The 26,099-nt window shown below is 31.8% G+C and overlaps 1 non-coding gene across 1 annotated transcript; it reads right to left on the bottom strand.

Annotated features, from left to right (window-relative positions):
- Window positions 1-21,233: 21,233 nt before the first annotated feature.
- On the bottom strand, window positions 21,234-21,321 carry LOC114092920 (small nucleolar RNA SNORD35). Its single transcript, XR_003582827.1, has one exon. It is a non-coding gene; the product is annotated as a small nucleolar RNA SNORD35 (small nucleolar RNA).
- Between the last annotated feature and the right edge of the window lie 4,778 nt (window positions 21,322-26,099).

The raw sequence follows: 26,099 nt of genomic DNA, 5'->3' as shown, positions 1-26,099 counted from the left end.
CCTGTGTATGCTTACATGTTGGTTTTAATTTTTATTTCATTTTGCAAACTAACAATAACATTCTTTACTAATCTTATTTCTGATTATAAAATAGAAGATTGTGAAAGAAAATTTGTAAAAAACAGATGTTATGATAAATGAATACTGTCTTGCTGATCCATAATAGGGGTGTGGGGATAAAGGAGGAACTTTGGACCAAGGGGAAGGAAGGAAGGGGAGTGGGCTTGGGGGAGGGAAGATGGTGGAATGAGACAAACATCATTACACTAGGTACATGTATGACAGCAACTCTGCATTGTGTACAACCAGAAAAATGAAGTTGTGCTCCATTGTGTACAATAAATCAAAAAGCTTTCTGCTGTTATGTATACTGATTAGAACTAATAAAAACTAAATTAAAAAACTACAATAAGTTTGAATCCTATTTCTCATATAATTTTCTAGAAATACACAATCATAGGCAAGTTGTATCATACATGATTGTGTATTTCTACACAATATATATGTAGTTTTCTATACAATATATCACATTGTGTCATGGATATTTTTAAAATCATGATATATTTTATAAGGATGCAATTTAAATGTTCATGTAGAAATTTCACTAATAATTTGAGCACCTTTATTTTTATATTCATCATTAGTAATTTTTAACCAGGACTAACTTTGTTCTGATTAAGAAAACTAGATCTCTCTTTCTGCGTGGTTATTGCCATGTTTTTGTGAGAATCTGGAAAACAATGTTTGAAGAAATCTATATTCTTTCTTGTCCTTGTGGTGTAAGTCTATTTAAAATTATATTATATGATTGGAAATTAGTAGCTAGAAAAGACAACTAGCTAGTGTTGAAACACAGCACTTGCCAAGTGTCCTGTATCTGACAGTGGGAGCTGAGCTTGCTCTCAGTGAATCTTGGCAAGCACTTTAGTGGTCATCATGAGTTCACATAACTAAGTCATCCAGATAGGGTCTAAATGTTCTCTGAAATTTAAGTTAAGGAAACCTACTGCTACCTCTCCCTATCTACTTCTAAAGCACATGATGCTAGGGATAGGTTAAAATTGTATTTCTTGTTTAAGTGAGTTTGGGAAATCTTAAGTTACCTCCAGGGGAATTTTCTCAAGCACTGACATTTCTCCAATACTGCCACCCAGGAAAATTGGTAGTGACATGATATATTATCATCACATGCCTTTCCCAGAATGGTCAATGACAACCTTGACAACAGAGACTGAGGCACACTCTAGATATTACAAGGTAAATATAGCATTTGTTTTAATATACTTCTTCATTATTTTAAATCAATAATAATTAATAAAGTAGTTTTAATAGAAAAAAAATTTCTTAGTTCTAAAGGTAAACATGAGTATGTAATCCTCTGGCTTTTTTTTTTAGCTATATGAAAGTAGACATATAGCTCAACTTTGCTCAGTTTCACTTCTTTTTTTCTTTAATTAATAAAATAAGAATGAAATAGTGTATCCATTCTTAATTGTGATTTTAATTGATGCAAAGATCAAATAATATATACATGATTTTTGATACTATAGTTATGATAGGTATAATCCAGTCTAGAAAAAAATGATACTAGAAATCCTAGTTTGTATAGTAGCATGCAATTTACATAGGGATTTCATTTATGTTTGAAAGTGAATGTTAGTAAAAATCTGAGTTAAATATTTATGCAAATATTTTATACTATATTTCATAAAGAAGAAATGAGAAGGTTAAAAGGTAAATGATGTATCTTAGTCACATTGGTTAAGTGGCAGAATTAAGGGTTAGTACTGACATTTCTAACTCAATGATCTTTTGCTATGAGAAAAAGCCTTTCCATTTTATTTATTGCCTAATAATTGATAGAAGTGAATGTTGGAGTTTTATGGAGGAATGTATATAGCAAGTTAGTTAATATCAATAAAAAAGCATTCAGATCCTCATTATGTGAATATCACCAGGCCAAGCACTTTACATGCATCATCATATACAATTTTTGTGATATGTTCATAGCAATCGTGGTTTGAATCTGAAATGTTCTTCAACATCTCAAGTGTTCAGAGGCAAAGCTTTAGGAACATGATTAGATCCTGTGGGCTCTGATCTTATCAGTGGATTAATCTGGGAAGTGGTCCCTAGATGAAGGACCTAGGTCACTGGGGCCAAGCCCTGGAAGCATTTAATTACTCTCTAGTTTCTCCCCCTACCCCTCTTTGTCTTTCCCTCCCAGTTGCTCTGAAGCAAGCAGTTTTCTTCTGCCACATTCTTTTGCCATGATGTTCTGCCTCACCTTAGGGCCAAATCGATGGAACCACCAACCTGGGAAAAAAATCTTATGAAGCTGTGAATAAAAATAAATCTTTCTTTTTCTAAGTTGTGTTTTCAGATATTTTGGTCACAGCATAGAAAAGTTGAATAGTGCAGAAAACATATTTTCAACACATGAGCTTTAGGGAGATACTTCAGATTGGAATCATAGCATCTACTTAAAATTTTATTCGTTGGAATATATTTGAATGAGTAGTGATAAGATTAAACAGCTGTTTTCTGGGTTCTATCATAAAAATACAGTTTTACATGGTGAAAATATTTTGCTCTCTCTCAAAGTTCTCCTTAAGATCCCAAACTCTTTAAATTCAAAATGGTAGGACAGCAGAAAAAAATATATATTTTTTTAAAATTTTGTAAAATTGGTATATTTATTTTATAAGCAAATATTTTACTTCTTTATTTCTATGAATTTATTGCAATAATGATATTATTAGTTGATAGAGAATAAGTTTTGAATACAATTTTTTTAAACTTTAAAAATTTTAATTGTTATATATGACAACAGAATGCATTATAATTCATATTACACATAAAGAACACAATTTTTCCTATCTTTTGTTGTACACAAAGTAGAGTCACATCCTCATGTCTTCATACATGTACTTAGGGTAATGATGACCATTGCATTCCACCATCTTTCCTATGCCTGTGTCCCCTCCCATTCCCTCCTTCTCCATTTCCCCTTTTTCTTATTTAGAGTTTATCTAATCTTCCTTCCCCTGCAGCATATTATGAGTCAGCATCCTTAAATCAGAGAAATCATTCAGCTTTTAGTTTTTTGGGATTGGCTTGCTTCACTTAGCATTATATTCTCCAGCTCCATCCATTTACCTGCAAATGCCATAATTTTATTCTCTTTTAATTTTGAGAAATGTATTGTGTATATATACCAAAGTTTCCCTATCCATTCATCTACTGAAGAGCATTTGGGTTTGTTCCACAATTTAGCTATTGTGAATTGTGCTGTTTTAAACATTGATGTGGCTGTGTCCCTGTAGTATGCTTTTTTAAGTCCTTTGAGTAGACCAAGGAGTGGGATAACTGGGTCAATTGGTAATTCCATTCCAAGTTTTCCAAGAATTCTCCATATACTGCTTTCCAGAATGGCTGCACCAATTTGCAGTCCCACAAGCAATGTATGAGTGTGCCTTTTCCCCCCACATCCTTGTCAACATTTACTGTTGTTTGTATTCTTAACAGCTGCCATTCTAACTGGAGTGAGATAAAATCTTGGAGTAGTTTTGATTTGCATTTCTCTAATTGGTAGAGTTGTTGAACATTTTTTCATGTTTGTTTATTGATTGTATATTCGCTTCTGAGAAGTGTCCAATTTCTTGGCCCATTTGTTGACTGGGTTATTTGTTTTTTTGGTGTTAAGATTTTTGAGTATGTGTAACTAATTAAAACAAATAAAAATTTATAAAAAAACGATTTTGAGTGCCTTATATTTACTAGAGATTAATGATCTATCTGATGTGCTTGTGGTAAAGATTTGCTCCCATTCTGAAGGCTCTCTATTTACCTCAGTAATTGTTTCTTTTGCTGAGAAGTTTTTTTGGTTTTAATCCATCCCATTTATTGATTCTTGGTTTTAATTATTGTGCTATCGGACTCTTATTAAGGAAGTTGGGACCTAATCCCACATGATGAAGATTTGGCTGATTTTTTTCATCTAATAGACGCAGTGTCTCTGGTTTAATTCCTAGGTCCTTGATCCACTTTGAATTGAATTTTGTGCATGGTGAGAGATAGGGGTTTAATTTCATTTTGTTGCATATGGATTTTCAATTTTCCTAGCACCATTTGTTGAAGAGGCTATCTTTTCTCCAATGTACATTTTTGGCGCCTTTGTCAAGTATAAGATAACTATAATTATGTACATTAGTCTCTGTGTTCTCTATTCTGTACCATTGGTTTACAAATATATTTTGGTGCCAATACCATGCTGTTTTTGTTACTAATGCTCTTTAGTATAGTTTGAGGTCTGGTATAGTGATGCCACCTGCTTTACTCTTCTTGCTAAGGATTGCTTTATTATGGGTCTCTTATTTTTTTCCAGGTGAATTTTGTGACTGCTTTTTCCATTTCTATGAGATGTGGATTGTGATTGGAATTGCATAGGTATAGTGCTATTGGTAGTATGGTCATTTTGACTTAAAGATAAGAACCAAATGATCATCTCAATAAATGAAGAAAAAGCATTTAACAAAATACTGCACCCTTTTCATGTTCAAAACATTAGAAAAATTGGGGATAACAGGAACATATCTCATTAACACAAAAGCTATCTATGCTAAGCCCCAAGCCAACATCATTCTAAGTGGAGAAAAATTGAAAGCATTCCCTCTAAAAATTGGAACAAGACAGGGATGCCCTCTCTCACCACTTCTATTAAACATAGTTTTGAAACACTGGCCAGAGCAATTAGGCAGACAAAAGAAATTAATGGGATATAGATAAGTAAAGAAGAACTCAAATTGGCACTATTTTCTGATGATATGATTGTAAAACTAAAAGACCCAAAAAATTTCACCAGAAAACTTCTAGAACTAGTAAATGCATTCAGCAAAGTAGGTAGGTAGAACTAGAACTAGAACTGTTGTGTTGCTGCATGTTACTTCCATGTTGTGCAGGTGATTCATTAACACTAAATATGTTTTTTTTTTTCAGTTACTTTATCTTTGTATCAAATTAGGTTGATAGAAAATCAACACCTGTAAATCAAAGACATTTCTGTTTTTCAGTGACAAATCCTCTAAAAGGAAATGAGGAAAACTACCCCATTTACAATAGTATTAAAAAAAAAATGAGAATCAACTTAACAAAAGAGGTGAAACACCTTTACAATGAAAACTACAGAATGCTAAAGAAAGAAATTAAAGAAGACCTTAGAAGATGGAAAGATCTACCTTGTTCTTGGATAGGCAGAATTAATATTGAATACAATTAAAAAAATAAAAATAGATGTTATTTTGCTCCCTTATTGGGTTTGTATCTTCTTTGTAATTAATTTTGTCATTGTAGATACAAAATTTCTTCATTGTGTAATGGGGACACTCTCTCTCTCTCTCTCTCTCTCTCTCTCTATATATATATATATATATATATACACACACACACATATATATAGTCTTAATTTATATTAAAATCATAGTAATCATTGTATTGTAATTCTGCTTTCAATGCTACTCTTCAGGACTTTTCCACATGAGATATGGAAATATTTTGAAATTATTTCATTCTTATGTTGTCTAAGGAAGAAATTAAGAATAAGTCTTGATTATTAATATAATTCATTTGTTATGTCTTAAAGTAGTACCAGAATAAAAATATACACAAATTTATACATTGTACTTCTATAAAGTGCTATTTTGAATGAGACTGAGCATTGTATATCAGTTTTTTTTTTATTGTATATCAGGTTTTTTCCCCCAAACTGGGCTTTTTACATCATTATGCACCACACAAGGATGTTTCTGAATATTTATGTCTGTGCATAAGATACACACAGTTGTTGCAGATGCTGGCACTCTCAGCCAACTGTTCTACTAACGGTTACACAGTGCAATTTAGAGTCATAGCATCATCTTAATATTCCCAGATACTTTAATGAGTTTTCACTCTAATTAAATGTGCAACTTGCAGAGATCATTGGGTGTCAGACTGCTGTGATTGGCAACAAGCTTTCTTTGTTCAGAGTCAAGTTTTATATCAGAAAAAAACAACTTATTTTAATAGTATCATCACAGAATGCATTGAATTTTAATTCAATTAAATAGCTTAAAACTGTTAAAAAACTAAGTACACAATTGATATCATTAGAACAAATGTAAACAAATAGGAGAAAATTTAAAAAAAAAATATATCAACCAAGCAGGAAAACAGATGGCAGAAATGAGTCACCAAAGTTCAGTGTAAAACAAAATCATGGTAGAATATCAGAATACTCAGGGGACCAGGACTAGCACTGTGGTGTTGCTGCATGTTACTTGCATGTTGTGGTGGTGATTCAGTAACACCACATATGGTTTTGGTAGTTACTTTATCAAAGTTAGATGATTTATGGTGCATTGTATCATGATATTGCTTTGGAGTCACATTTAAAGTCTTTTATTTTTCAATCAGCAGAAAAAAATAACATAATTTTAACAAACTACCTAAAATATACCTTACAATATTTAAATATTGTTATTTTACACACTTTACTCATTTTACATTGTTCTGGGCTGACCTGTGTTGAAATGATTTATGTCACTTTCTATATACCATATTTAATATTGTGTTAAAGATTAGACAAGTAGGAAAGCATTCATCACAGGGACTCTAAGGAGGAACTTTAAAGTGCCATGCAATAGATACCAAGTTTCCATATATCTGTCCAAATGCCATGTCTATTTTTAGCTTGTTTTCTAATCTGGAAGATACACATGGAAAGAGGATAAAACATTTCCCATCTCCTCAGCATTCTCAAAAAAAAGAAAAGAAAAGAAAAACAATACTGAAGAATATAGGTTATGAAAGCACAGTGTTTAGGTCAAAAAAACAGAGCCGCTGAGCAAACCATAGAGAGAGCCGTTTCAGGGTTATAATGTAGTGGGCTGCAGGGCTTTTGCAGAATACATAAGAGGGATCAAAACATTTCAGGAAGGCAATTGAAGACAACTATATTTAAAGTGAACTTTGATCTACCCCATAAACAGATACTGAGATTTATTTTTACCAATAGAAGTAAGGATTCTAATCTAAGCATATTACATTCAAGCACCATCCAGGGTTAAAATAAAATAGTAAAACTCAGGGAAGAATCAGCAAAAGAAAATCTAGACTGAAAACTAGCAGATTAGAATAGATAATTAGGTCTAATATATCTAAACTGATTCTATGAGAGCCTCATATAACTATCGTTTGTAACACATCTTTAAACTAACTCTAAAGCACTATTTGTTTATATTTGTATAGTGGTAAGGACTAAGGACATGTAGAGCAATCATTTCTGTGACCTCTGTAGGATTGTTCATCCCCCCACTTCTTCTATTCATTTGTTCTTGTGTTAATTCTCATACAGCCCTATTGAGGTAGAATCTTGTAATAATCCTGAAAAATATAAATGAACTCTTGTGTTTTGACTTAGAGAAGATTTCATTCTTATGAAATGAGACAACACAACCTATTTTCATGGAGCTATGCCATGTAACTCTCATAAATAAAGAGAGAGACAGTCTTCCATGGAATCAAGAAAGAGGGAGGGACATTTTTTGCTCAGTAATAAAAAAATTAGGTGGGAAAAGAGAGATTACTGAAGCAAAGAGGGGGTGTCAGAGAAGTAGAAACTGTCATCTGCATGCTCATGGCTAAATTCTGTTCTCTGAATATGTTAAAAACTAGCTATCACAAGACACATGTTCCCTTTGATAATGAGTTCTTTATTCATGGTTTAGATAAGGCTCTAGCTAATAATGTCAGGCAATATGTATTTTTAAAGATTTGCAGTATGAACTGGTGCTTATTGCTTTTTTTTCTTCTTCCCAATATATTAAATCAGGTAATCAGTATCCATAAAAAATAGATTGATATTCAGATTTAATTTTCACTTAGTGTATATTACCAAGAATATTCTAAACACTAGGGATCAAAACAGCTTTTATTCAGCATCTATTCAATTTTAAGCACTTTTCTGGGTGTTCTATATTTGTTCATTAATTTAAAGTTAAAACTTTTCCAGGAGCATGTGTTATTTTATTAATTGTGTTAAGTATGAAAGCAAAGAGCTGTCCAAGTTAACACAGCAGGAAAGCAGAAGAAATGGAAGTTGGGTTAAGGATTTTATAACTATGAATCCCTCTCTTTTCTCTCTCTCTCTCTCTCTCTCTCTCACACACACACACACACACACACACACACACCAGATATACACAACGCCTGCCCTACCTCAGCTTCAAGCATTACTTTTAAAACCAGTGTCTATCTCTTATGTGTCACACAGTCTTTGGCTGTATTGCACAATTCAGAAACCAAAAATTTTAAAAAATAAAATTTCTGAATATATTATGCTGAATTCCTGAATTTCCTCCATATGAGCAAACAAAAAAAGTCATTTTGTTCTTTCTTTCTCTCTCTCTCTCTTCTTTCTTTCTTTCTTTCTTTTGTCTTTCTTTAAATCATGACATTAACTGTTCTGAGACTTTTTGCTGTTCCTCTTGGGACCTTCTTTTCTAAAATTTTTTCCTCAGTTCCTGATACATCAGAGCCTCATGGGTTTTCTCCTGGACTCTTTCTTTTGTTTTAGTCTTTTGATGCTAATCTTATTATTATTCTCAAGGTTCTGTCCTTTTTTTGAAATCTCTACAACCTGGTAACTTGCCGCAGTCCGGCTGCAGCAAAATAACCGGGGGGTGACGAGCAACTTGTGTACATTGATACAGCAGGAGTGGGAGCCGTTTATTGTAGGACAGGAGTAGTATTTATACATTCCACACAGCTTATCTTAATTAACATAAACTGGATACATCAGTCAACCAATAAGGAATCTCCACACTTAATGGCTCGCTGGCGTTACTTCACAAACCACTCCCTCTGGCATTTTGCCAGGCGCCATCTAGACTTGTTTACAGACTCTAACATTTGCCAGGCGCCATCCTGACTTGTTTACAGACCTTAACAGTAACTGATCAGGTCAACCACATATAATTTATGGTCATGTAGGATAATCCAAGTATTGCAAGTAAGCTGTAACACAACACAACTCTAATGTGTTTATTCAAAATTATTTCAGTTAACATTTATTCATTCCAAAAATTTGTATTGGGATATTTATGTGGCAGGCATAAATAAGTTCTAGCTCTGGGGGTACAGTAGTCAACAAAACAGACCAAGTGCCTAATCTTAAACAGTTTGGATGTTCCCTCAATATCTCAAGCTCATTAGGCAGCCAATCTTTACTCTCTTTCAGTTCCTCTGAAAATATATTCTTTCTCTATTTTTTTTCTCTCTTTTTGACTTACTATTCAAACATAAATTAGAATCTTGGAGTCCAATGCATCTCTTTATTAACTGTACCTTCATATCCATAAATGTTCCAGTTTCTGTCACTTATTATCACACATATTCTTTTTTCCCTATCAACTCCCATGGCCTTAGTCCGAATGCTCCTCATGTGTTCCTAAGTAAGGGTCTCCTACCTATATTTCTACCTCTCAACTGCCTCCTGTGTAATCTACTTTTCACACTAATTCTGGAATGACATTTCTGAAAAGCAGATTTGACGAGGACACTCAGAAGCCCTGAGAGCTTTCCCAAAGCTCTCAGTTTAAAGTTGAACCTATGAAGCCTATAGAAATTTGTCTCATTTTCTCTCCTTACATTGATTTTCTACTTACCTACAATCCTACATGCAATGCTAATATGCAGTCCACAAAATGAATAGTACAATTTATCACTTCTTCATGCTTCATCATTCAGTTTTTCTCAGATCAACCATTGTTTACTTTAGAGACGATTTTATGGACCTGTCTCTTGATAAATTTAAAAGAAAATCGAATATGCTTCTTTTACATTGAGTGCCTCTCTAAAATCACTTTTGCACTGTAGTCTATTTGATTTACTTAATTATATTAAAATCCAAATCATAAGTGTGGTGAATATATTTGAGCTTCATTTGCATTCCTAAGTCTTGTCCCACCACTTAGACCATGGAAATTCCCCTATACATGTGTAATAGGGTAATGTAAGGAATAGATGCATACTTAATCAATGTGGTCTATAGTTATTCAAAGGCTTTACATACACATAACATGAAAGTACATGTACTGTTTCAGTTGGGAAAGCAGAGAGTATAGAGACTAACTAATGTGTTTGAGAGAAGAGGTCAGAAGCTAGGTGGCATGGAAAGTGCCCTGGGATTGATAGCTGAAATGTAATAAAAATTATGGGCTTCCTTTCCTCTCTTCCTCCCTCCCTCCCTTCTTCCTTTCCTTCCTTCCTTCTTTCTATTTTGTCTTACATTTTTTTCTGGCACTATATTAAAGAAAATCTTTGAAAATGCAATGTCTTTACTTTCTCAATTGATTCACACAAATGTAAATCTTTCCTTAGATCCTAAAATGTGAGTCTTGCTGTTTGTCCTCCCAGGTTCTGTCCTACTACTGTACATGTAGTCTCCTCCTTAGAATATTTTCCATCTCTCTCCTGTCCTCCATAGTGCTACCTTATGAAGAATGTGGAAAGGCAGCATAGCTTGCTAGCTAATGGCACAGGCCATGGAGCCAGACTGTGTGGGCTGGAATAATTATCTGCTCCTTCCATTTTATGGCACCGTGTACATTTCTTAACATTTCTGTGTTTTAGCAATAAAATAGAAATAACACTATGGTCTTCATAGGGTGACCAGGGTATTTAAATTGCTAAATAAGTATAAATAATTAAAATATCCCAGGAAAATAATAATGACAGCACATTTTATATTCTATTATTCTACAAGAAAAAAATTATTTATTTTATCTGTGGTTTGCTTAAACATTTGGAATTTTCTAAACATGTCTTGGTGATTCACCTTATGAGTCTTCTATTTAGATGGGCTATAAATATTTAGAATTTTTCATAAATGGTCTATTTCATTGCTCATTAGTTGATTATCAGTTCAATTTCATTTTCAGTTCATCATCTTGAGTGACAGGTTGTCAAGTGGAGGCATTTTAATACCAATGAAAATGTTAAATTATGTACTTTATGGCTAGTGAAATCCCAATCAACAATCTTAAAAGTTTTATGTGTACTCTGTTCACACATCAACACTCTCACATCGTTCTATAATTAAACATATATATATATATATATATATATATATATATATATATATATATATATATATAAACAAAATATATTATTGGTTGTAGAACCAAAATTCTTATCGGTTTGCATTCATATTTTATATTTCTTAGAAAGTGTATAAGTATCCATTACTTTTTCTTGAATACGTGGTTTTAGATATTACTTAGAACATGGTAATATTTAACTGTCTTCTGCTTGAAGCAACTTATCTGTCATGTGAAAAGAAACATAAAGAATAGCTATAAACCTTATCATGTTGCTAATCATATGAAATGAACATGTATATTTTCCACTTTTCTGTATAAACTGTTTTAACGTGTAAAGAATATTTTGACCTTAGAATTATGTACTTTGACCTTAGAATTATGTACTTTGATCAAAAACTCGAAGGTTAGACAAAAGTGCAACGATGTGTTATTTTGAATAATATACCTAAAAATCAAGATTGTTAAAAAACTTATATTTAGAGTTTTATAACAGATATTTGGGGCTAATAATCATTGAAGAAAACTTGTATGGATATAATACTATTTGGTAGAACTGCTCAAATTATTTTGGATTGTTCGCTTTTCAAAATGAATTGAAATTATTTTTAAATATAAGAATTTCCCTTAAAATTTTATGACAATTATCAGTTTTTCTTAGTGTTTGGTTTTTATTGAATTTGTATTTTATACATAAAGTTTATAGTATTCAGGTAGTCACAAACTATATAAAATAGTCATTGTCTTGGCTTTTCGTATAATTTTAGAATTTCTTTTGAACATTATTATATAAACATTTCCCTTTTTAGTTTCAGTGCCTCCATGGTTATATGATTTATACCTAATGATCAAATAATACTTACTTATTTCTGTTTATAACACAAGGTGAAGTTTAATTTTCTTGCTTTCTGCATGTTGCAAGACAGTTGCACCAATAAGATATATTAAAAATTTAACTCTTGGCCTGTAATCCCAGTGGTTTGAGAAACTGAGATAGAAGGATTGCGAGTTTAAAGCCAGCCTCAGCAAATGCGAGGTGCTAAGCAACTCAATGAGACCCTGTCTCTAAATAAAAAACAAAATAGGGCTGGGGATGTGGCTCAGTGGCCAAGCACCCCTAAGTTCAATTCCCAGTCCTCCCCACAAAAAATCTATCCTTCCCAGACTGACAAGTATATGTATATGTGTGTATGCCAGTGTATAATATACATTATAAAACCAAACTAATTATTAAATATCAACTTCATACCTATATTTTCTGATACTTTATACTATTATTTTTTTTTTAAATTTATAATTTTAGTTGTTTTTCTCCCTATCCATTTTAACACCAATATCGTACTTCTGTGATTTCTATAATGTTTGTAAATTCAATGTTATACTTCAAATTAATTATAACTTTCAATCATTGGTTTGAATTGAATTATAGTTTATTATTCTTGACAAAATTTATTCTTATGTCTATTTCTTTTTATTATTAATTAGTATAACTTTGAACATGCATTTAGTTTTTTAATGCAATAATTTAATAGATTGCATTTTTCAAGATGACTACAACATCATCTTCTGTTTTTCTATCTTGCCACACTCTCCATCATAAAATACTTGAATTTCATGTTTTTTTTTAATAGTTTGTCACCAACAAAATGATATCTATGTTAGGCTGTACAACTTCCAAGGATAGGTCATAAAAGATGATACAGCTGGATATTTATATTTTGAAGCCCTTGAGTATTGTGTAAACATTTTAATGGCCATAATGTCCTCAAGTTTTCAACACTGCATGGAGAAAGAGAGACCAGACTAACCACCTGCTCATCCAATGACTGGAACCCACAAATGGCCAGAGCCATTGTTTGAATGCATCCACTTAAACCACAAGAGATGAAAATAAAGAAAAACAGGCTACTTTAATACTTCAATTTTGTCACTAAAGTTTGAGGTATTAAAAATAGCTAAGTGGAAAATAAATATAAAATATCCAAGTGAGAATATAATGTAATTTACAGCTTAAGGAAAATGTGTTTCTATGATACATAAATCTAATCAGATGAAATTATCTATAGATAAGCTTCTGCTAAACTTATTACAAAGAACTTGCATAATATTTGTGGAGGGTTTTTTGCAATTTTAAAGTCTAGTTTTATTTTTTCATATCATTTTTGAAACCAAATAGAAATAAGTATAATTTAATAATGTACTTATAATTATAAAATCTAAAATTTAAACAATCAGAAATCACTGCTTACATAGTTTGGATGTGAGGTGTCCTCCAAAAGCTCACATGTGAGACAAGGCAAGAAATTTCAGCAGAGAAATGATTGGGTTATACGAGCCTTAACCCAATCCGTGAATTAATCACCTTGTGGGATTAATTGAGTGGTAACTGAAGACAGGTGGGGTGTGGCTGGAGGAGGTAGTTCATTAGAGGCATGGCTATGGGGTATATATTTTCTACCTAGAGAGTAGAATCTCTCTCTCTGCTTTCTGTTCATCATATGAGCTGCTTCCCTCTGCCACACTCTTCTGCTATTATGTTCAGCCTCACCATAAGCCCCAAGGAATGGAGTCAGCTATCTATGGATTGAGACCTCTGGAACTGTGAGCCCCCAATAAACTATTTCTTCTCTACAATTGTGCTGCTTGGGTCTTTTAGTCACAGCAGCCAAAAAACTGACTAAAACAATTGCCTAGCCGGTATACTGGTATTCACACATGGGAGAAATTTTAAAGTTCTTGTTTAACAGTTTGATTTTTTTTTTCTTCAACCTAATGAAAATCCTGTCACTCCCCCTTGTCCTGATAGGTTTCTGTAAGTAGTTTGCTGTCAGTCAGTTGTAATAATATCATTTTTTATTTGTTTCCTTTGCTGTTTTGAGCATCCTTTAAAATTTGAAAGTTTGATTATAATGTATCTTGGGGCACAATTAGTTGAGTTGAAACTGATTAGTGACCTTTGATAGTCATGTGTTTGATTATTTCTACATTTCTTTAGGCTTGGAAAGTTTTCTGTAATTGTCCCTTTAAATAAGTTTTCTACCCCTTCAGCATTCGTAGGCCTGATAACCTGAATATTTGCTCTTCTAATGCTATCCTGAAGTTCTTGTATACTTTCTTTGTTACTCTTCATTCTTTATTGTTTTATCTCCTCTGATTGTATAATTTCAAATGAACTGCTTTTACTTTCACTGATTTTTTTCTGTCTTGTCTATTATTATTTCTTTCATTCTCCTTAGTGTACTTTTCAAATCAAGAATTTCTTTATAATATTTATTTATTTATTGGTACCAGAGATTGAATCCAGGGGCACTTAACCAATGAGACACATCCTCAGGCTCTTCATTTTTTAAAATTTTGAGTCAGGGTCTTGCTAAGTTGTTATGGGCCCTTGCTAAATTGCTGAGACTGGCTTTGAACCTGTGATTCTCCTGCCTTAGGCTCCTGAGGCTCTGGGATTACATGTGTAGGCCACTACACCTGGCTGCTTTTAATTAAAAAAAAATTTCTTTAACCTGTCTTACGTTTCTCATAGAGTATTGATTGATTACTGTTTGTTTTTTGAAGCTCATTTAGTTTAAATGACTGTTTTGAATTCTCTGACTCATGGTTCACAGATATCATTTACTAAATGGTCAATTTCTGACACCTTATTTTTTCTTTTAAGTGAGATTGTGGTTTTTTAAAGTTCTTGATGCTTACATATGACATTGAATGCACTTTGAAGGTTTAGTTATTCATTTCATTCTTTACAACCTCTATTTATGCTTGTTTTCCCATAAATTCTAAGAAGACTTCATATTTTCTCTGATCCTATGGTCATTTCTGGTATTTTAGCAGTAGATGGCTGCCTAACTCCAAGTTTGCTTTGAATTTGCAGAGGATAGGTTTTCACTCTTTCAATATTGGCAGGAACTCCCAGCTTAACTTTGCACAAATCTGCAGTTGATATGCCATTCAGAATAACCTACAGGAATGCCTAAACTGTCCATCCCTGTTAGGAGATGAAATCAATTCAGATGTTTTTTTTTTTTTTTTTTTTTTCCCCCACAATTTCTGGCCCATGGTCAGGTACCACTAGAATTTACCTGGTTCTGGGCCACACTCAAGACTGGCACCAGGATCCTATTCATCAACTGGTCACCTCACTCTCTCTTCTCCCATATGGATACTTATTCTCTCCAAGTTGTGCTGCATAAGTTTAGAGTAGGATATGTTGGACAGTCCCATGGTCAACAATGCCACAATACTGGTTAAAGCCTGAGCACTCATCTGCCAAGACCAGTTTAGCAGAGGAACAGGATGAAAACCTATTCTGTTATTGTCTGTGTGCTGCTGTGGTGTATTTATAACCTTGTTATCATAAGTACAACCAGCCACAGATTAGCTGTCCTGAAGAAAAGTACATCCAACTGGGGCTAAGGGTCTTCACCTAACTTTGGGGTATGTCTCTGAGTCTTTGTTCATGGACAGTGTTAGAAGTCACTAGGCTGGCAGTGAGTTCCAAGGACAAATCTTGTGCTTACCTTCCTATACTATCCTCTACAAATAGACTCTTTCTCCATGCTATTCTGTTTGAGATTTGGAAAGGAATGGTGCAGTCATCCCTTTTGACACCCAAGACTAAAGTTAAGCTGGGCCACTCTTGTGTTTCATGGCCCCATGAATCTGCACAGTCTCAGGTATATGACCATAGCTGGCACTTCTTTATGTAGGAGCAGATGAAGAGCCTCTTATCTATGAGCACTGGCCTGGAGACTCGGCACTTTTTTCTGCCTTGTGTAGGGATATATTTCCAAGGAATATTCCTGTGCTTACTTCCATGTCCTACTTCACAGTGATGGAGTCTTGCTCTGTTTCTAGTCTGCCCACAGTTGAGGGAGAAATGACAGAGACAATTCCCTGGCCACCAAGCTAACCTAAATCAACAGACCCAGGCTACAGACATTTCTCTTAGGACAAGATCTGTGCCTAGCACTGTTTTTCATCATGGCAGTTTCATTATAGGGTTTCAAATCTAAGGCCTGAACTTAATTTCCTCTACCTCGACCAAGTAAGAGGAGTCCATTTCAGTATGCCACTATGGAGTTGGGGGAGGGTTGGAAAACTCCTCTTTCTGCCTTCTGCAATGCATATTTTCTTATCATTATGCTAAAACCAAACACTGTAGTCTTGTGCTTGATTCCCTTAGCTCTGTGGAGATAATTTTGTGCATGAATAGCTTTTGAAATTAGTGTGTATGTGGATAAAAAATCATGGAAGAATCTTACTTGACTACCATCTTGCTCTTCTTTCTCTTTCAGCTTTATTTTGTTTAATATCAATTGTCTTCATATGCTTACTATCAGTTTTTCTCACTTGTCTATTTATTCTCTCACTAAATATAAAACAAGCTAATAGTTGTTTTAAATTATTATATCATCTAGTAGTATGGAGTTCAAGTACTTGATCTCTGATCCATTCATTCACTTTATATTCCCCACTCTCCACACACAAAGAAAGCTCCTTTCAATTAGACCTTCAGGTAAATAGACTAATGATGTTTGCTGCAAGGAAGAGACCCTTTGTAGTATTCTTTATGCCAAATAAATATAAAATCTATAAGACCAGTTGCCTGCAGAAGGTCATGAAAACTTAAAAAGCCTTTGAGTATAAAATTTATATTTCTCATAATTTAAATTCTCACTACTGTGTACAGAATTTCATGAAACTAAAAAACAAACAAAAACAAAAAAACCCTGATCTATTATTCTGGTCCAAATCAGTATGTGCCTTGTGAAAGGATCTGGAGAAATATCCTTGATGTCTCAGACTTCAATGCTTTATCTGAGATTATTACTGTCTGCATTCTTGACATTATTAATAAGGCTTCTTACTGGATGAGATCTTAATGAATGTGAATATGATTCAACAATTTCATGTTTTGTATTACCTCATCTAATTCATTAAGGGTGCCTGAAGCATCATTACTATTGGGTATATTAAAAAAATGAAATTTTCTCACAATCCTCCTATGAAAATATTCATGTCTTGAATTTCAACATTATTTTGAAGTTAACCACTTTTCTTTATTAAAAACAGAAGCATCTTTGGACTGGGGGTGCAGCTAAGTAGAAGACAATTTGTCTAGCATGCACAAGGCCTTGGCTTCAAATGCCAGAACTGCACAAACATAACAAAATTTTTATTTATTTTATTTTGAGAGATATTTAATAATTAGATTTGACTTTAAGAACATATAGGTATATCTCCTCTTTTTTTTTTTTTTTTTTTGCAGAGTGGCCAAGTTAGATACAGAATAATGATATATTGTAACTAATATCCAGAAAGGTTTTGGGGTTAATTAATTCCCTATAATTAATAAAAATTATAACTTTGAGTAAGCACATTCTCCTTCAAAAAACACTCTTTCCCATTAATATGTTCTTGTTTAATCTCATGTCAAATATACAAATCAAAAACAATGGAATAGTAAAATCAATTTCTCAGTATTTCAAGAATGTACTTTGCCCTTCTTAGTATGCATACTAAAATGGAAATTCAACTTTTAAGATGAACTATTAGAAAAATATATTTATCATAAATATTATAATATAAATCATAAAAATATTTGATAATATTATTATCTAACCCAAGCAATTAGCTAACTGAGTCATTCCCTTATTAACAACCATGCAAAGAAGTTCCATCCTTCTTTTAAGTTTCTCACTTTCTGGTAACTCAATTTGGTGGTATACTTTCCTAGCCAGATTTTAGATATTGAAAATAGGACATATATCATTTTTTTCACCATTTGGCACCCTATACCTCTTATTACACTATTCCAGCTTTGAATTTGAACTTAGGTAAGATTCATTGTTATTTTGAAAATTTGCCAATTTTTAAAATTCATATTGAACCTCTATTATCTAACATATTGCTGAGTACTGTATCCTTTCTAATGTTACAGTAGAAAAATCATTTCATCAGCACCATTGCTACAAATAAAACAATATCAAAATACCTTTGATTCTTAAAGTAAAATATAAGAGAAACAGGAAACTGTCAAAAACAATCACTTGTCAAATATAGCCATTCAACTTTATTTCACCTTGTTAGATCCTCTTCTGTCTCAGAAAAAAAGAGGATTATTTTATCTACCAATAGATGTCTTGAACTGGTAGGTCTTCTGCTTTTAAAATAATAAGAGTGGTACTTTCATAATTTTAGAAAGACAATGGTACTTAAATAATTTTAACTTTATGTCTGAAATACTGCATGTTAAGAATCTTCCTTGCCTAGTGAGGTGGCACATGCATATAATCCCAATTGAGGCAGGAGTATTGCAAATTCAAAGCCAGCCTCAGCAAAAGCAAGGCATTAAGCAACTCAGTGAGACCCTGTTCCTAAAATAAAATACAAAATAGAGCCAGGGATATGGTTCAGTGGTTGAGTGCCCCTGACTTCAACCACCAGTACCAAAAAACAAACAAACAAACAAACAAAAAAATCTTCCTTGTGAGGATGTCTGAGTCAAGCAATACTTCCTGGTAGGTATCAAACACTTATCTGATCTCAAAGAGCTTGTAATGCCATCAGAAGCTTAATAGTGTAAACACAAAACTTAGATATGGCATTTTACTTTAAAGCTTAGTAGAGAAAATTTGCTTTGATTCTTGAAGCTAATTGAAGTGATTTTCCTTTTTGAATGCCAATAATAGTCCTATTTCTTGAGTTCTTAAAAGGTTCAACTGTTAGATCAATTGTATTTTAATATATTCTTAATAAAACTCTTCAATAATTTACAGCATTTTAGTCCCTTAATAAGCTATCATGAAACACATCAATGTGTTTATCCTTGACTCTAGCAATGCGTTAATGGACAGGATATTGTGAGTCTGAAAAAAATTAGGCTGCTTATTTATAGCAAATGAATCACGACAATGAAGGTGTTTGCATATATTAATCTGAAATACACAAAAATTTACACCTAAATTTTTTCTATCACAGAATTAATACTATTTATTTAAGACAGAAATATATACATACTTAAAATTTTAAAATTTATTATGGGCTCAGTTTATGCCTTAAAAACAAATTGAATTTTACTTTTTTCTATTCAGATTATAGTAATTTGGCCCATAGAAGCCCTCCTAGTTTTCTCTTTTCCTGTTAATAAACTCTATAGAAAAATCTCTATTTAAAATTCTTTTTATTTTTTTTTCTGGAAAAAAGAAATGTCATATGAGCACTTTTTATCTATCATCAGTCACATATGGAACCAGACACCCATTTAATGAGGCTGTATTCATCTTGGAAGAAAATGGTATCAGTAACTATTATCTTGACCATCATGGTTCCATTACATGTGGAATTGTGAGGTAGCTAGGCTTCTAGGAAATTTAATGCAATTATAGTGAAAAATTATATTCTATTAAACTTTTAAAAATATTTTTATTGGGATAGGATTCACATGTATCATACAAATCATCTATGTAAAGTATACATACAATTAATCACAGAATTGTACAACCATCACCACAATAAAGTTGAGCACAGAAAAGAAATTCTGTATCCTCTGTAAGTTACTCTCCATTTTTCACTCCATCTACCCAGCCCTCCCCCTACACTCTCACCCTTGGCTTTGTAAAATTATATATCTGGCTGAGTGTGGTAATGCTCACCTATAATCCCAGTTACTTAAGATACTGAGGCAGAAGGAGCATAAGTTTGAAGCTAACCTTGGGGACTTATTGAGATCCTGTCTCAAATAAAAATTAAAAGGGCTAGGGATGTACCTTAATAGTAAAGTGGCCCTGGGTTCAATCCCTAGTACTGAAAAAAAATTATTTATCTGTCTTTCTGTATTGACTATTCTAAACACATTTGTTTAAAAAAGTAATCCCTCCAATCTTACTGTAATTATATATCTTTTGATCAGAATTTCCCATTTCACCTTCCCACTATTCACTCAAACCTACGGTAACCACCACTCTACTTCCTACTCAAACCTGGAGAACACTAAGTGAAATAGCCAGACACAGAAATATCAATATTGTATGATCTGACCCATCTGTGAAATATAAAATATAAAAAAGTAAATTACATAGAAATATAAAGTAATACATTCTAAAATTAGGAATTCACCTTCATATTTTGCAGTTAATCTGTAGCATTACTGTATAAGGTACTTTAACATGCATACATAAAGTTCAATTATATACCAGAGAATTTTCTCCTTCCTTTTTTTTACTGTTTAATAATTCATGTAATTATTTTTTTAACTAATAATCAGGCTGTGATTTACATGTGGATTTCAAAAGTGAAATACTGTTTGTTTTAATTTTGAAAACAATTATTCATGTCAAATTTAAAAGCTATAGAAAATATAAGTAACATGCTCCTTAAGTATACAATTTTAATGTCATTTTAGTTTTATAAAGATTAAAATATCTATAATTTTATAATAGCACCTAAGTATACAACTCATGGTTATGGTCTGAGAACCTCATTTCCTATACATTTTTTTCTGTATATCTGCAATTTAATCCAGCGGTCTTTAAAATAGCACCTGTTGCCTAAGCAGATGTTCTAATTTGCATTTGGGGACATTAAGAAAAGCAGCTAGTATATAAAAACATTTGCTAATATACATGAGAAAATTTATAAAGAATCAAAATCTTCTGAAATATTTTTTTCTTCTCTCTTTAACACAATTCATTTCCTGGGCCCAATTATAGATTGAATTTATTTATATGAATCTCTACAAAAACATACACATATAAATAGTTATGTTATTATAACTTTTGGTTTACTGTCACCTTTATGCAGTCATTTTTTACAAAGCGTTCTTAGGTACAATCATTTTCTTAGAAGCATAGAGTGTTAAGTATGAATGGTCTAAAGATAATAAGATTAAGTAGGGATTTCAGAAAATACATTCAATTTAATCACAAATTACTTGTAATGTTGCTGACATTGAGAGTTTATTGGAAGTATGCATCAAAAAATTGAACAAAAAGTTTAATTAGAACAAAATCTTTGGTCTGCATGGTTCTAAATAATCTGAATATTACAAGAACCAATTAAAGGAAGACAGCAATAATTTACTTTTTCTTCCCTCTGGCATCAGCTTTGCCAATTGACTTTCTCAGCAGTATCCATGGCAAGCTTCTGAAGGCCAGCATGAAAGACAGTAATATTTTTAAACATAATGTAACTTAGTTACGGAACCATCTTTACACTTATATTGCCTCAAATTTTAAATCAAGTAATACAGATTACACTATTTACAAAAATAAGTATAGGAAACATAAAAAAAAATTTCATCTAATTCAGATTTAAACAAAATCTAAAAAGTTACTTAAAGGGAGATAAATTATACTTTAATAATCTTTAAGCTAATGGGATAAAACAACCTTACACTAAGTATCATATAATAATTTTTCCAAATAGTTTATTTATAATTGAGTATTGAGTGAATTTTGCTCAAAATTTGAGTTTTAAAAACATTTCATAATCTTTAAAATCAATACCATTTATTTAAGATTTTTAGAAATAAATGCAAATAATCTCTGATTCTGAACTGTTTGATTTTGAAATATACATTTTGTTTAAAGGCAAATATCACCAGTTCATAATTTTCTTATTTCTTATTTTTTTTTGGTGAGAAGGTTGTGTGTATATTGGTATTCTCTATATGTTGTTTTTGACTTTAGAGTGATTACTAGTTTGTTAATTGGAATGGATTTGCTACTTAATTCTAGGTAAATTTGTTTTAACCTAAAGTTAAAACTTGGCTTAAGCAAAATCATATTGCCTTGTTTCCTTATTTTTAAGAAATATAAAAGATTATTACACGGAAAATATTTTATCTTTGACAATATTTTGAATTAGTACTAAGATTTTAAGTCATTCTTACACAATTATGTTTATGTGAGTTCAACTGGAAGATGAATTTATAATTTTTTTTTTTTTAGTTTACACACAAATTTAATTACCTTTCAATAGATCTTATAAAAGACATGTTCAGATACTCAATTACCCAATTTATGGGTACTCCAAATGAAAGCATAGTTTTAAATGAGTTATATGATAGATTTACCAGAAAAAAAAAAAAAAAAAAAAAAAATATATATATATATATATATATATATATATATAAACCCTGCCCCCCTTCAGTAAAATCATTCCCAGGTTTTCTTCTTGTTCCTACTTGGCTGCTATGGCATGGGTCATCATATATGTGTTCTGTGAAGCAGGATATAAGAAAGAGAAAAACAAGAGGTGGAGCTTCCTTTTTAAAGTATGTGTGTTAGAATTAGCACAATTACCCTATTCATCAATATTGTTTGGAATGTGGCTACCACTAGAAGGAAGGCTGGGGAATGCAGCATTGTGCATGCTCACCCTTAATACATTTCATTCAGCTGAAAACTGACAAATGGTAATTAAAATACAAGAATAAATATTCATCATATTAATTGGTAGTCTTTGTCTCTTTGTGCACTGCTGCTTCAAGAAATTAGACAAGGAAATTAGAATCATTTCCCTTTTTGAAAAAAGCTGTCATAATACAATATTATTCAGGTGTGTTGGGAGGGGTACAAGTTTCAACCCATTATTACCTTTTTCCCTACTTTTGTTTACCTTTAATATAAGATCAAGAATTATTTACTCACTATGTGAGAATATTGAACATTTAGGCTTATGCCTTTTTAGCAAAACAATGACTTCAATGACTTTCATAAAATATTAGCAATTGAACTTCAATAGCATATTTAGGTTGATTTCATAATTAGAGTAGGTATTTTGCTTACAACTGTATAAAGAAAATTATATTAAAAAAATAATAGTGTCATGAATGAACATTGAAAAGGGGATAATATGGTGTTTGCATGTTGGAGATGACATGAAGATGACAAATATATTTTTGGTTATGCTGAGTTGAAGTGTGGAGAATACATTTATTTGGAAATGTCCTATAGCATAGAACAAATATTTGAAATAGAAAATTGAAGCTCAAAATAAATGAGATTTTTGAAAAGAAGATAGCTGCTCTAAATGACTCTAAATCTCTTGATCTCTATGAATTATATTTCAGGATGCTGAAAGCACCTGCAGTTAAGTCTAAGAACCTTTTGAAAGATAGGCAAAATTTATTGAAGTACCACACATTTGCATGAAGTAATGAATATTTGGCTCCATAAAAGTGGAAAATACAGTTTAAGAAACAGTTGAACCCAGGAAAGACTATCAAGCACATTGGTAAAAGGACACATCTTGAATTTTCAAATAAAATGTACAGTTAGAATCTTGAAGCTTAAAAAGAGAAAAAACATATGTTATCAATAGGAACAATAGTAAAAACAACAATAAGAATAACTGATTATTTTTCTATATAATCATAAGAGGTGAAAATACACTAACCTGATGGAAATTGAGAAAATTTGTTTAAGCATACCAAAGTGGAAACAACTGGCTATAAGATAATGCTATTAGGTATAGTAGCAGGTTTCTGAACCACCATGGAATATGAGTTCCTTAAGGGTCACTAAGAATGTATAGGCTGAATGGAAACAGCAAGCCTCTGTGTGCTTGCATGTGTGTTTCTTGGGTAATGATTTCCTTCCCTACGCCAATTACACTGTTTTTTTTTTTTTTTTTTTTTTTTTTTTTTTTTTCATACAGCACATTCCTATTCAACCTGTGGAAGAATTTAGGCAAATTCTACTTTGTGAAGAATTATCAAAACCTCTTCCTAGCAGAGCACCATCACCATTATTAAAGCACTACACATGTACCTCTTTTTGGAGCACCATTTATTTTGGTATGCTTATTTTGGTCACATCCATACTATAGAACCCCATACATCTAAAAATATAGAAGGCAGGGATTTTATCTATATATTTTTGTCAATATCTTGAAAAATTACTTTGTTGCTATGCTGATGAAGAGATGCAATTAGAAAAATAAGGGCAATGTTTTAGATAAATTCAAAAGATATTGATAAGTTTTGAATATATCAGGATAAAATGAAATCCTAAAATTTAGTCATATACATTAAGTCACAAAATGCCCAAAATATAAGAACTGAATACAAAATATATTCTTTGATATAAATACTGCTTTGAAAATAGTAGGCAGTATTGTAGTTGATTTTTCATTTGATTTGAGTATGTGAAAGGATATTGCAATTGGATCAGTATTTTAGAAACATATATAGGAATGGTGTAAAGAAAAAATAATTTATTAAAACATTGTACTTTGATCTGTTCAGACTGCATTTCATTTTTTTTTAACATTTTGATTTTTTGAACTGGTGTTGCATGTTTTTGGTATAGCCATTGAACAACAGATGGAGATGAATAGTGAAAAGATCCACCTAAAAACTACCTTGAACTTTCTCATGATTGAAAATGTATACTTATAAAAGAAAATGTAATTACAAAATATCACTCCATTCATTTTTTACACAAAAATGCATATACATATGCCCCATAGACTTTCAATTGACACATATTTTTGAAATATGCCCTTATTTATAAATAAAATATTTACCTTATTTTCCTGCTGCCTTGTATCCCATTGGACACATGAATGAAGTTTAATTCATCCCAACTAATTTTAGTCATTTCCAGTTATTTGGAATTATAAAGGATGTTTCATTGAAAATATTTTAAAAAATTTATTCACATGGGATAGTGTAATCATGTAAGATACTCTTAGATGTTAATTATTGGGTCACATTTTTGAGAGAACATTTATAATTTTAACACAAGTGATAAAATCTTTCTCTTAATATTTCATATTTAAATATATTTTTGATACATTGTATATAGCTGCATATTTTTCAGTTAAGTTGTTGAATTTTTTCTTATTCCCTGAATGTTTCTAACATGTAAGTTAGAGTAATTATTTTTCATAAATATGAATTTTCTATATTTTTTGTCTTTTGTCACTTATCTTTCAATTTTATGGTATTTTGTTAACTAGTCAGAAAATTTGAACAAAATTTTAATTGATGTAGTCTATTTTCCAATCTTCATTTCTACTTCAAAATGTATTATAGCTTTAAAACAAAACATTTCTAATGAAAAAAAAAATCTGTCGTATTTTCCTCTAGCATTTTTGTGTTTTATTTTTTATAATTAGAATTCTGATCTTTTGGAAATCAGTCTTGCATAGTTGGAGGTATATCCAACACTTTTTGCCAAATCAGTACCCACTTATTCCAGCAATATTCTATTGATTATACTTTCTATTGTCACTGTTTTTAAATGTAACATCCGGCAGAAACAATTGGTACTATCTAGATAGTGCAAATGACTCCCTGAATATCCCTGTCTGCTTTACAGTCTGACAATGACAATAAGCATTCTTGTGTTTAAAGAACACTAACAGTTACAGTGAGTCTCACTTTTAAATAAAAGGTAGATGAAAGCTGGTGTACATGACTCATCCCTTTTTTCTTCTTTTTTATTGACTAAAATGACACATGTTCCAGGAATTTAATTTCCACAGTGGAAGATCCCCTATCGACCTAGATATCTAAATAAACTCACATAATAGAATCTCACCAATCTATATTTACCATGCAACACAAATAAAAGAAAAAGCACAGAGGTTTGGAGGTTAATAGCAGCAACATATAGTCTCTTAGTTGGAAGGTTAAGCTATATTCACTTTAAAAATAAAAGCCTAGACATATTAAATGTATTGGGGGTATTTAATCAATTCAATTTGTTTTTTAGAACTGCTATATCAAAATTTTCCAGGAAGTCTCTTCTGTCCTCTTTTTATACCTTAGCAGAAAAATATTTCTCAAACCTGAAAAGCTCACAGTAGAAGTATGCTAATTGTATAGAATTTGACAGTCTCCCCATTTCCACAAAGATTACCAGTTAAGCTATTTTCAATTTTTTAAAAAATATTTACCAATTTCTTTTTTATAACAAGAGGATTTAAAAGAAAAAAAAATGTTTT

Source organism: Marmota flaviventris, chromosome 7 (genome assembly GCF_047511675.1).
Source record: "Marmota flaviventris isolate mMarFla1 chromosome 7, mMarFla1.hap1, whole genome shotgun sequence".
Classification (NCBI taxonomy): Eukaryota; Metazoa; Chordata; class Mammalia; order Rodentia; family Sciuridae; genus Marmota; species Marmota flaviventris.
The sequence above is the reverse complement of the archived record's forward strand: the minus strand, read 5'-3'. Positions and strand labels throughout refer to the sequence as shown.